This window comes from Streptopelia decaocto, assembly GCF_964273445.1.
Source record: "Streptopelia decaocto genome assembly, chromosome: 1".
NCBI lineage: Eukaryota > Metazoa > Chordata > Aves > Columbiformes > Columbidae > Streptopelia > Streptopelia decaocto.
Window position 1 is genome coordinate 28,845,704 of NC_138663.1, and position 10,855 is coordinate 28,856,558.

Genomic DNA, 10,855 nt, shown 5'->3' on the forward strand with positions numbered 1-10,855 from the left:
CAATAGTGTAGAAAGTGGGGGCAAAGACAAGACTGGCAATGAAGATAAGGATTTGGAGAGCAGATGAAACAGCAGGTATAACAGCAGGTATTCTAAATAAACCTACACAGTTACTGCCTGGTTGGAAAGCAGCACATACAGTATTTCAGGAAAAAAATCAAACTGAATACCTGAAGAAATTGTAGTCTGATTTTAAGATTACACAAAAAATGCTAGACTAAATGGACAGATGTTAATAATTAAAGACATGAGTAAATAGAAAATGTAATATGATGCAATATGGATTGATCACAGTAGAAAAGCCTGGTATCTTTGATCGGATAATAGATTTTATAAACAAAAGAAATGTGATGGATCTCATCTAAAAAGAGGTCATATATTAAGCATGGTGTCATGTAGCAGTTATTATAAGATATAGATGGTGGACATTAGCACTGAAGCAGTAAAGCACACAGGGAAATGTCTGGGATATTCTTGGGTTGATATTAACATGAAGTCATGAAAGGTGAGTTTGGAAAATGCTACATTTGAGTTCGTCCATGTTACACTGACAAGTTGTGATTAATCTTCAATATAGAAAACTGGGCTAACATTTAAAAAAAAAAAAAATAGACCCAATTTTTTCAAAGTAAATAATACAAGACATGAAGTCAGTTGCTTGAGGGTCAGTGACCGAAGTCCCTTCTCCATCCCACCTGGGACAGACTGCAGGCTGTACTTCTGCTTCTCAGGGCTCCCAGACTGTTTGGTATCCTGGAGCAGAGACCTTCAGCATCTACCAGTGTCATAAGTGTCCATGTAAAATAGCTGCTCATTGTCATACAGACCTCAGCTGAGTTCCCAGACACCGTATTACCAAGTTGCTGTCATTTCCTATGGGTCAACAAACATTGATTATAACCAGCATTTGCTGCCAGGCAGTTTACACAGCTCCCACCCTGCTTGTTGGCAGTGGGTTATTCCATTTTTACTGGTTTACCTTTCCCATGTGCCATACAAGCCTAATTGATCACTACAACACAGGGCACATATCAGCTGGGCATTGCAACACTTGGTGCTGTGATCCCTTTGTCATTTTGGGGATCTAACCCCCAAACTTATACATTGTGTAAAGAAATGGACAAACCAGAGATTTATTTTTTTACTACATGTATCCAGATTTTCAATCAGTGTAGGCTCTTAGTGGTCAGTCAAAGGTTTGTCAGGTATGGACCTGAAAACAAATGCCATGTTGTTTTTACATTCAGAAATATTTGGTATGTTTGCAGGGTTGCAGTTTTCAATAAATATTTTGTGTAAGTAGAACTCACTAGTATAAATTTTCTTGATCATAGAGCTATATTAAAACATTGAAAAACCTTTATTTTTAACAAGCATACTACAGTCAGATAACTGGGCCTTTCTCTCATCCCTCTGTACTATTCTGAAAGAAAATTAAGTTTCAAATATGCTGTGAAGAATAAATACATTTAGCATCACCAACTACATTGATCCTGTTGGTTGTATCAAATCCAGCCAATGCCACCAGATTTACATTTCAGATTTCTCACCTGTGGTGTAGTCACGATGTTACCATTTCCCATCCTGTGAGACATATGGGCTGCTCCTGTAGATCTGGCAGGGACAGACCTCACATTGACTTCAGTGTTTGCAGGCTCCAGCCTTTACTTTGTCTGCTGATCTGTAAGGTAGTAGCAGAAAGGATAATCATGATCTGACATCATTATCCTTAGGCACAGTGTATGTGCAGATTTTGCCAATTTCTGCTGAACTCCAATTATACATGCACAAAATGTTTTCCATAGTACATCTATCAGCAAAAAATTATTCTCATATACATCTTTTTCCACAATGGTGTTTCTCAGACACAGGGCCATGACTCTTGTCTAGATCTGCAGAGAAAGTCAATGATCTCCTTCTCTATCCTTCTTTCCAATAGGTCTTTTCAGTTCTTACTTTACTGGGTATGGCTTCAAAAACATAGCTCTGTAAATCACCTATAAACAGAATTTGGTGTGGTGATGCCCGTTTAAATCAGCAGAAAGCCTGATGATGTTGTACTGAGCTGTACTTTGTTCATTCATTTCAAGAGTTGCCTTGAGCTCTGTCCTCACGTAGCAGTGACACTTAGTCAGGGTATATATACCTAGGGTGTGGTTTTATGTTACAGCTGAGCTAAACTAAGGGCTTGCTTCTCGTAAAAGCAGGAGATGGCAGTCAGTTTCCTGCCTACTCTGTTCTTTCCTTTGACTCTGCTCCCAGCTGCTTGATCTTTTCCTTCTTTGCGTCACTCTGTTGCTCATCTGATCACATGATGAGTTATGACACTAACCTGGCAGAAAAATGCTTCTTTCTATTTTTTTTTCCTAGATTTGTTTTTGCAGTTTTCATGAATTAAATTGGCCTCTAATGCCACCCACTGAGCTTTGGCTCCAGCTGGTGGGAGCCCACAGCTGGGCTCCAGACCATGGTGTGTGTGCAGGGAGAGGGCAGCAGGACCCTTATCAAGGCAGCAGGGAACCAGTGCCTTGGTCACCACCACCCCTTAGTACAGACCTAAAGGCAGAAATTCTGTGGCATTTCACATCACATTCAACTCGGGTTGACTGGATGACAACTGGGTATGCATCATGTACATTTGAAAAGATTCACAAGGGAGGCTCAACAACACTCTGCCCTTCGTATTTCTCCGAGGTAGTCTTAACTGTATCCCAGACCTTTGAAGCCATAACACACAGCATACTTTGAGACCCAGATGCCTCTAACTCCAGAGCGGGCAAGCACTCTATGCATTACAAAGTTTTGATCTGCAAATTTGAAAACTGAAAACATTTTCAGGCAAGTTCACATTTCCTGAGCAAAACTCATTGAAATTCTCAAGGCTGATCTTAAACTGCAAGCAGACTCACTTAATTTGTTATGTGCCCAGTAGCTATTGACAAAGATATTACTCACTGTTCTTGTCTTTCTTTTTTTCCAGAGAAATCTTCCTTATCTTCCTGTGTCTTTCACAAGTGCTGTTTTCCATAATCCATCAGATTTCATATTATCAGATTGTTTGAAGATGTATGTTGAGATTTCTTTGCTTGCTTAGCAGTATGTAAACATTGGAGACCTCAGTTAGATTTATATGACAAAGGGAGTGACAGGATCTCTTTGACAAAGCTAAGCAAGGAGTCTAAAGTATTAGATTTCTGGAGAATGTAGGTTGAAATTAGTGGTTATGACCCTTCCTCCATCAGTGGTACAGCAGACACACAGGATGATTTTTCCCTGTAGCCAGAATGTAAAGCCAGGGGGATCCTGAGGGGCCTAAGGAAACTGCCCTGGTCAAAATCTAAAATGGAGGTCTATCAAGAATTTTGCCCCAGATTTGAGGGCTAACTCAACTGTTCTGCAGGATTACATCATCTCAGAGAAGACATGACTCAAAAGAGTATCTCACCAGTTTCTTCCCCTTTGTGGGACCCTCTCCTTAGTCCTGAGTAGAATTCACTATAAAGTCTAGCTGACTGCATGTGCATACATAATATATATATAAAATTAAATACAAATAGGATGTTATTAATAGAAACAGAGAGGATTGTGGAGTTATTTGCAAGTTTAATTGTCCCCTTGGAATTTGTAGATATTTAAATAAATTATTTGGGAGTAGAGACAGTTATGGTGTTCTTGCTGAAGATAAGAATACAAATTGCCATGTCTCAGAGTATAACAGATCTACAATTCTGCCAGCGACATATCTTCTCTTGCTTAGGTGGGAGTTGTATCTTAAAGCACTTTCTTATTGACCATGCAAGAAAAAGTGCATCATGTGCACATCACTAGACTCAGTGCTGCAGGGTACTGTAGATTTACTGACAGCACTATTGCAGATAAGCAGTAAAGTGTCCACAGTGCAGTACTATAGCATATTGTTATTGCCAAACCTACTGTTGTTGTCGTACAGCTGCTACTGATTCTTCAGATGAAACCACCCCATTGTTTGCCTGCCATCTTCTGCTACTGTGGTGGAAGTTTGCTAATACCATAAGCAGTTGCTTGCTACACAAACTGAAAAGAAGACTTGAAATGTTTCTGTAATATTTTCAAGTTACGTTCTGAAACCCATGTGATCAACTGAACACTCTTTTATGATGTAGCAATATATTTTGTAAAATGAAGAAATATACTTTTTTTTTTAAAAGTGAGCAATTTATAGTGTCACAGCCCCAATTTATTGTAACAATAGTTGCTCTCAGAAGGTTTCATTTTCTTTCAAATAAGCTTGAAAAACACCATTAGGAATCCCAGATCCTAAGCTGTGAATTTTCAGGAGCCATGGAAAATATAAGAAGGGTAAAAGAATGACCGTCATCTTCTGAGCCCACCAGATTTGCCTGCCTGTACAAAAAAAAAAAAAAAAACTTAGAAAGGGTCAGATTTGGCCAGCTGGGAATCCCTGTGATACTGTCCATATGTTTTAACAGGTGGAAGGGTTTCTCAGTTCTTTACTCTTCTGCTTGGACGTGACTGATATTTGGAGGAGCTCAGGGGTGCCCACTCGGCAGAACCAGTTCCAACACTCTGAAGCTGCAACAGATGGGGTAGGACAGAGGCATTCACCAAGTCAATCTTTAACTCCTTCACAGTGAAGAGAAATAGTTTCCTTCAGGGGGCATGGAGAGCAGTTAAACAAGGCTCCTGAACTCTCTTTCCAGTAATTCTGCAGGGAACTCAGGGAGATAGCTTAACTGGTAATCGCTGCTGCACTGATACAAATAATAATAAAATTTGTGCTCAGTTTTTGTATAGTTTGAGATGAAATTTCTACCAAAATGCATAAAAATCATGTTCACCATTGTAGTTTTATTTTCACAATTCATGCCCTATTCACTGAATAAAAGACATATGGAGGGGAAGAGAATGAGAGGAATGGAAATGAAGTCTATACTGAGGATAAGTGTGAAGTAAAGTCCTTGCAAACTCTCAAGGTCAACAACATGAAAAAACATCCAGGAAACTTAACAAGCAAGCAAGCAAGTAAAAATGACCCCATATTTAAGAGAAGCCAGACAAGAGAACACAGGTTCACCTTTACCCTACTGCTGTTTACATTTCCTGTGGTTTTAGTTTGCTGTACTTGCTAATATGAGACTCTTGGAGAAAACAAGCAACAAAAATTTGCACATCCATCTGCGACAGGCAGCAACCTCCATGCAAAACTGAAGGAAGAGTTCAAAACCTAAGCATCTGAGGAGAGTATTTCCAAGGGAACCTCTCAGAACACATCACCATACTTCAGACTGAGAGATTACAATCAAATATTCACAGGCAATTGAATAGCAGCAAAAAGCTTAATAAATGAGAACTTCCTTAGCCCAAGTATATTTGGGACTTCATGGTTATGTAACAGACCTTTGCAACAAATTAAAACACACTTGCAATATTTATCATATACCTGTTGTACAGCCAAGGAACTTTAAGCTGTAGAACAATGCTGTTACAATTTTAACAGGGTTATGAAGCCAATAAGATCCATTTTTAACCCATTAAAAATGCAATACATGACCTTTCTTACCACATTTTCCATCAGCTTCAAAAAAAAAAAAAAATAAAGCTGACAATTGCACGTTCCTTGTGACGCAATTTTGCACATAAATTTTGAAAGAAAGTTCAAATTTTTGAAAGCTTATGTGCAAAACCTGACCTATAGGAACTCTAGCCAAAAAAAGAAAAATCAGTGACATTGATTTTCCTCCCCTTGAAGAAAATACAGCATCTGTCTGACATGATGGTTACAGATCTGTCAGGATATGTAAACTGGGGACAATCAGAAAAAAAAAAACGGTGATGAAAGGGGTGTTTACAGTTTCTGGGAACTTAAGCTGCTTCTGTATCTTCCTGGGCTTTTGGGCTCTTACTGCACATTGCGGACTTCAGAAGGTCTGGGCTCCAGTTGTAGAGATGGTAAATGAGGCCCCTTGGATACACTGGAATACCACTGCTGTCCATGCAGCCCTTGCAACCCTGGGTCTCCTCCAAAACAAACTTATAGGAAACTAGGTAGATTTTAGATGGAAAACCTGCCTGTATTTCAGAAAAGTTTTACCCAAATATATATGTCTCTGTCTAACCATTTTTGTTTAAAAGCCATTTGCTGGGAAGAAGAAAATCCTGGAAGTACTAACCAGCTCTTTTCAGACCCGTGACACTGCAGTTAGTTGGACTCCACGGAAATAGTGACTAAGCAGTCAGGGATAAAAATAAAACACTGATTCACTTTTCATTCATGGTCACAGAGTAAGATTCTAGATATGCTGAGTAAGCATATGTATGACCGCTTGTAGTGTCTCTTTTATGTTATTTTTTATGAACTACTCCACTGGTAATTAATATGACTAATAATGAATGTCAAAAGCTGCAGTTGTTTAGGTCTGGGCTAATATTCCTAAGTTATCTGTGTTTTGTACCTATGAAGTTTTTAGTTCTTTTAAGCTATATGGAACAGGAAGAACTGTTCCAGTTTCAACAATATATGCTTTTATCTAATTCACAGGGTAATTTTTAACAAGCTGTTCTACCATATCTAGTGTAGGGACTAAGTGTGCTTATATTTTGTTGATATACTTTGCTGCTGGACTGTGATCAGGTGCTACTGCCAGTTTCATTAGCTTTTTGGCAGTCCTTTACACAGATGATTATAAACTGCATTTGTGGGGTCTAGCAGCAGTTGCAGGAATTGATTTTTAGGAGTTTATTTTACTCTTGCTATGGGGACAGAAAACACAGTTTTACACCATTGCTTGTGCAGTTCAAAGATGTCCTAACAGGTCCTTTAGGGTTACTTTTTGCTGTTATCTCCTGAATATATTTGGCCTGCAGGGGAAAATTCAGGAATGTTGTGAATGGGTTATTGCTACGTATAACCATACTAGCAGACTAATATTTGAGTGTCCATGTTAGCAATGTTGAAGAGGTACATTTGTCTCTAGGCAAATAACTATTGGCACCTCCAGCTCTGATTAAGCCAGTGGTGCAGTGGTTAATGCCCAGAGCTGTTGAAGATGGGTTTGAAGTGTTCCCACCATGATGTGTATTAGAAAACAAAGACTCTAGGTAACAGAAACACAGAATGGTTGGGGTTGGAAGGGACCTCGGGAGATCATCTAGTCCAACTCACCTGCTAAAGAAGGTTCACCTAGAGTAGATTGCACAGGAATGTGTCCAGGTGGGTTTTGAATGTCTCTAGAGAAGGAGACTCTACAACCTCTCTGGGCAGCCTGTTCCAGTGCTCTGCATCCTCAAAATAAAGAAGTTTCTTCTCATAGTCAGATGAAACATCCTATGTTTCAGTCTGTGCCCACTCATCCTATTGTTGGGCACCACTGAAAAGAGTCTGGACCCATCCTCTTGATGTCCACTCTTGAGGTATTTATAAGCATTGATGAGATCCTCTCTCAACCTTCTCTTCTCCAGGCTGAACAGACCAAGCTCTTTCAGTCTTTTCTCATAAGAAAGATGCTCCAGACCCCTAGTCATCTTTGCAGCCCTCTGATGGACTCTCTCCAGTAATTTTTTGTCCTCCTTAAACTGGGAAGCCAAGAACTGGACACAGTAGTCCAGATGTGGCCTCACCAGCGCAGAGTAGAGGGGGAGGAAAACCTCTCTCGACCTGCTGGTTACGCTGTTTCTAATGCATTCCAGGATACCAATGGCTTTCTTAGCCACAAGGACACATTGCTGGTTCATGGTCAACCTGTTGTTCACCAGGATTCCCAGGTCCTTCTCCACAGTGCTGTTTTCCAGCAGATCAACCATAACCTGTACTGGTTCCTGGGATTATTCCTCCCTAGGTGCAGGACCATAGACTTGTCTTTATTAAATTTTGGTTTGGTTGGTTTGGTTTGGTTGCTTTTGGTTTTGGATTTGGTTGCTCCTGTTCCCTCTTTTCAGACTGTCTCCTCTAGACTGCCTTTTCAGACACCTTCCAAGCAGAGAAATCTGAGGGGTTTGCATCCGTAACACCAGGTAACAGCATGGAGTGAAGGGTTAGCTGAGTTGACACTGAAATGTGTATGATAAGTTCAAGAGTAGATAGCACTTTTTTCCTGGGTAATACCCAGAGAAGATGTAGATAGATGTGATTCACAAGCTACTAACCTAAGCATTAACATGCTTACCATCCCGATGCAGACAACCGGAAAGTCAGACTGCCTCCTGGCCAGGTCATCACCAGTCAGGCAAGAGAAGCTGGAATAAACTGTTTCTTGATAGTTCTGAAATCTCCAGGATGTCTACTGATTTCTAGCTCAGGTCACGGTTTAGATCATGCTGGTACTTTTCTCCTGAGTCCTTGACTTACTAACTGCTAGCATGTAAACAATTTAATTTCTGTCGGTGATTTTCTTATCTTTCACATCTTTCACAGCTTTGGCTTACATCACAGCTATTTTTTTAATTATTTTATTTTATTTTATTTTATTTTATTTTATTTTATTTTATTTTATTTTATTTTTATTTTTCCAGAACAGGCAAACCAATATCATGCAGTCATGCAGAAAAAAAAAAAAAAAAGGATGGTGGTTCATAGACAGCTACATCACAGGGTGTTTACTTCTGCTACCCAACAGATACTTACACTTTTGTTCAGGTAGCTTCCAGGTTGACCTTTTCTTCATGATGAAGAAGAGTGTTGCTGATGTTGATGTTCTTCAGGCCCATCCCATTCAGTCCTGGATGCCTATCTGGAGTCTTTAGGCAAGGAAAGCTAAGCAATGGTTGATGTGGCCAACTTCAGGGACATAAGATTGAGGATTGAATGAGGCACAGCAGGCATTGGTTGCATGGTGGAGAGCACTGGAAAACTTCCATGTGTACTGTCTGGAGGAGATTACCATAACATGTTCATGTGTTTCATGTTGTGTTCCTGGGGTAGAACTAGTGACTTTGCCTTCACATCACACAGGTGGGCAATCATAACAGTCTGTCCTCCAGATGAATTCTAGAGACCACTTAAAAGATCTGACTAATCTAAAGCAGCTCTTGCTTTTTATGTGGGAATGGGTGGCATGAGCATGCAGTCTCTGTGCCATACATCTTTGTTTCTGCGTAGTATTTGAAATCAAATATCTTACTGACCACTTCTGTCAGCTCTTTTCTTTTTGGAAAGAAATGACTGAACATTTCTCATGGAAGGTCCTTGCCACGGGAATTGTCACCTCCTCTGTAGCTCAGATTTGTTGCTCAGATAAAAGTTATATTTGCTTACTTACAGTTTTCCTTAGCCTGGGAAAACAGCCAAAGAAGAAAGGAAGATAACACCAAGATGGTTTGGCTTGTGCCAGTTTTTGATAGTGGTTATTCTAGAGTCCTGATAACTGCAAAGTCATAAATGGCACAATTGAAAATTGAAAGCCTCTTTTTAGAGACTGCTTGGAGTTCACTTCAGGACAAAAAGAAGCTAAAAATCAGTATATGGCAACAAATGCTATGTGATTGCACCAGTTACATAAAGGCTTTTAAGTGTAAATCTCTTTAAAGTCTTTCCATATGGGGAAAATGTCAGTTGGGAGGACGTGGGTAAGTGTCATGGACCCTGTGGAATGTAGTCATGGACTTCGTTTGGTGAGCTGGACAGCTTCCCAGCTATCAGCAATTCCACCGTGGCCTAAGATGAGAAATGAAAGGCAGAAGTTGCTATATTTGGTATAAGCCAAACATCTGAGCCATTAGAGCAACAAGAGAGTCTTTACAGGGGTGATTTCTGTGGCTCCTACACAAATAACAGGCTTGAGATTCACCCAGAAGTTTCACCTCTGAGGTTCTCACCCTCCAGGTCAGGAAAGCTTTTGTAAATTGATCTGACAGATAGGCTTGAAGAACTGCCTCTTCCAACAGCAGATGGGCAAAGGCTGTTGGGCAACCGGTCCTTTGGCAGCAAAGAACAAATTCTGGCTCAGAAACTCTTCAATAAACTGTAGGCTTCAGTAATTATCACTGAAGAGGCTGGAAGAACTAAAGGCAAGGACCATAATTCAGTCTGGTTTTAAAGGGTTATCAGATCTCCAAGGAATTAATGATGTGTTTCATTTTTATTCCTTTCGCTGAAGACGTGCATAATTTTATCCATTGCACTGTGCATGTACACTCCTTTACTAGCATTTTGATATGATAACCAGGTACAATTCTATCTGATACTCAAATCTTCTTACCAGTGATCTCTAAGGACCTATGAAGAAAGAAGTACTAGGATAAAATATATGGGACACTTTTCACAGAAATTCTCCATTTCCAAGATGGGAAATAACACAGCTTGGAAAATAATTTTGTATGTGGTACACATTAAGTTTTGGCTATTATAGATCAGCATATACCATTGAAGCCAGCGGAGCTACTCCAGCTAGCAGTAGTTAAGGAATGTAGTGCTCTTAAATGGAATATTTCTTTTTTAATAATTATATACATTTTACATCATGGTACAGCAACTTGTCTTTCTCCTGCCACTCATATGGCCCCATGTGCCATCTAGCGGAAAAGGTCAACCTTAAAAGTACTCTGAACCTGAGCTAGGAGGGTTTACAGTGGAAAATAAAAAGGAAAAAAAAATGCTAAGGAAAAAGGGAGTCTTTCTATCTGAAGAGCAGCACATTGCAGGTGTAGATATATGATAAGTCAGTAGAGAAGGATAACATTTGATTATTTGGAATTAATAGGAAAATAATTTCCGTAATAAATAAACACATTTGAATCTTTAACTGCAAAGAGAGCAATACTGTCTGAGGGACAGAAGAACTTGTTATTCTGATTCTAGGTATTAGTTTTAATTCCATAAAGGTAATCTGGAGAAGGATAAGGACACAAAGATAAAAGATAA

General features: G+C 39.6%; 1 long non-coding RNA gene across 1 annotated transcript; it reads right to left on the reverse strand.

The window, feature by feature from the left end:
* Positions 1–257: 257 nt before the first annotated feature.
* Positions 258–2,107, reverse strand: LOC309449979. The gene is made up of 3 exons (XR_014186031.1): positions 1,998–2,107; positions 1,551–1,681; positions 258–873 (listed from the first exon to the last, which is right to left on the reverse strand). It is a non-coding gene; the product is annotated as an uncharacterized lncRNA (long non-coding RNA).
* Positions 2,108–10,855: the final 8,748 nt, after the last annotated feature.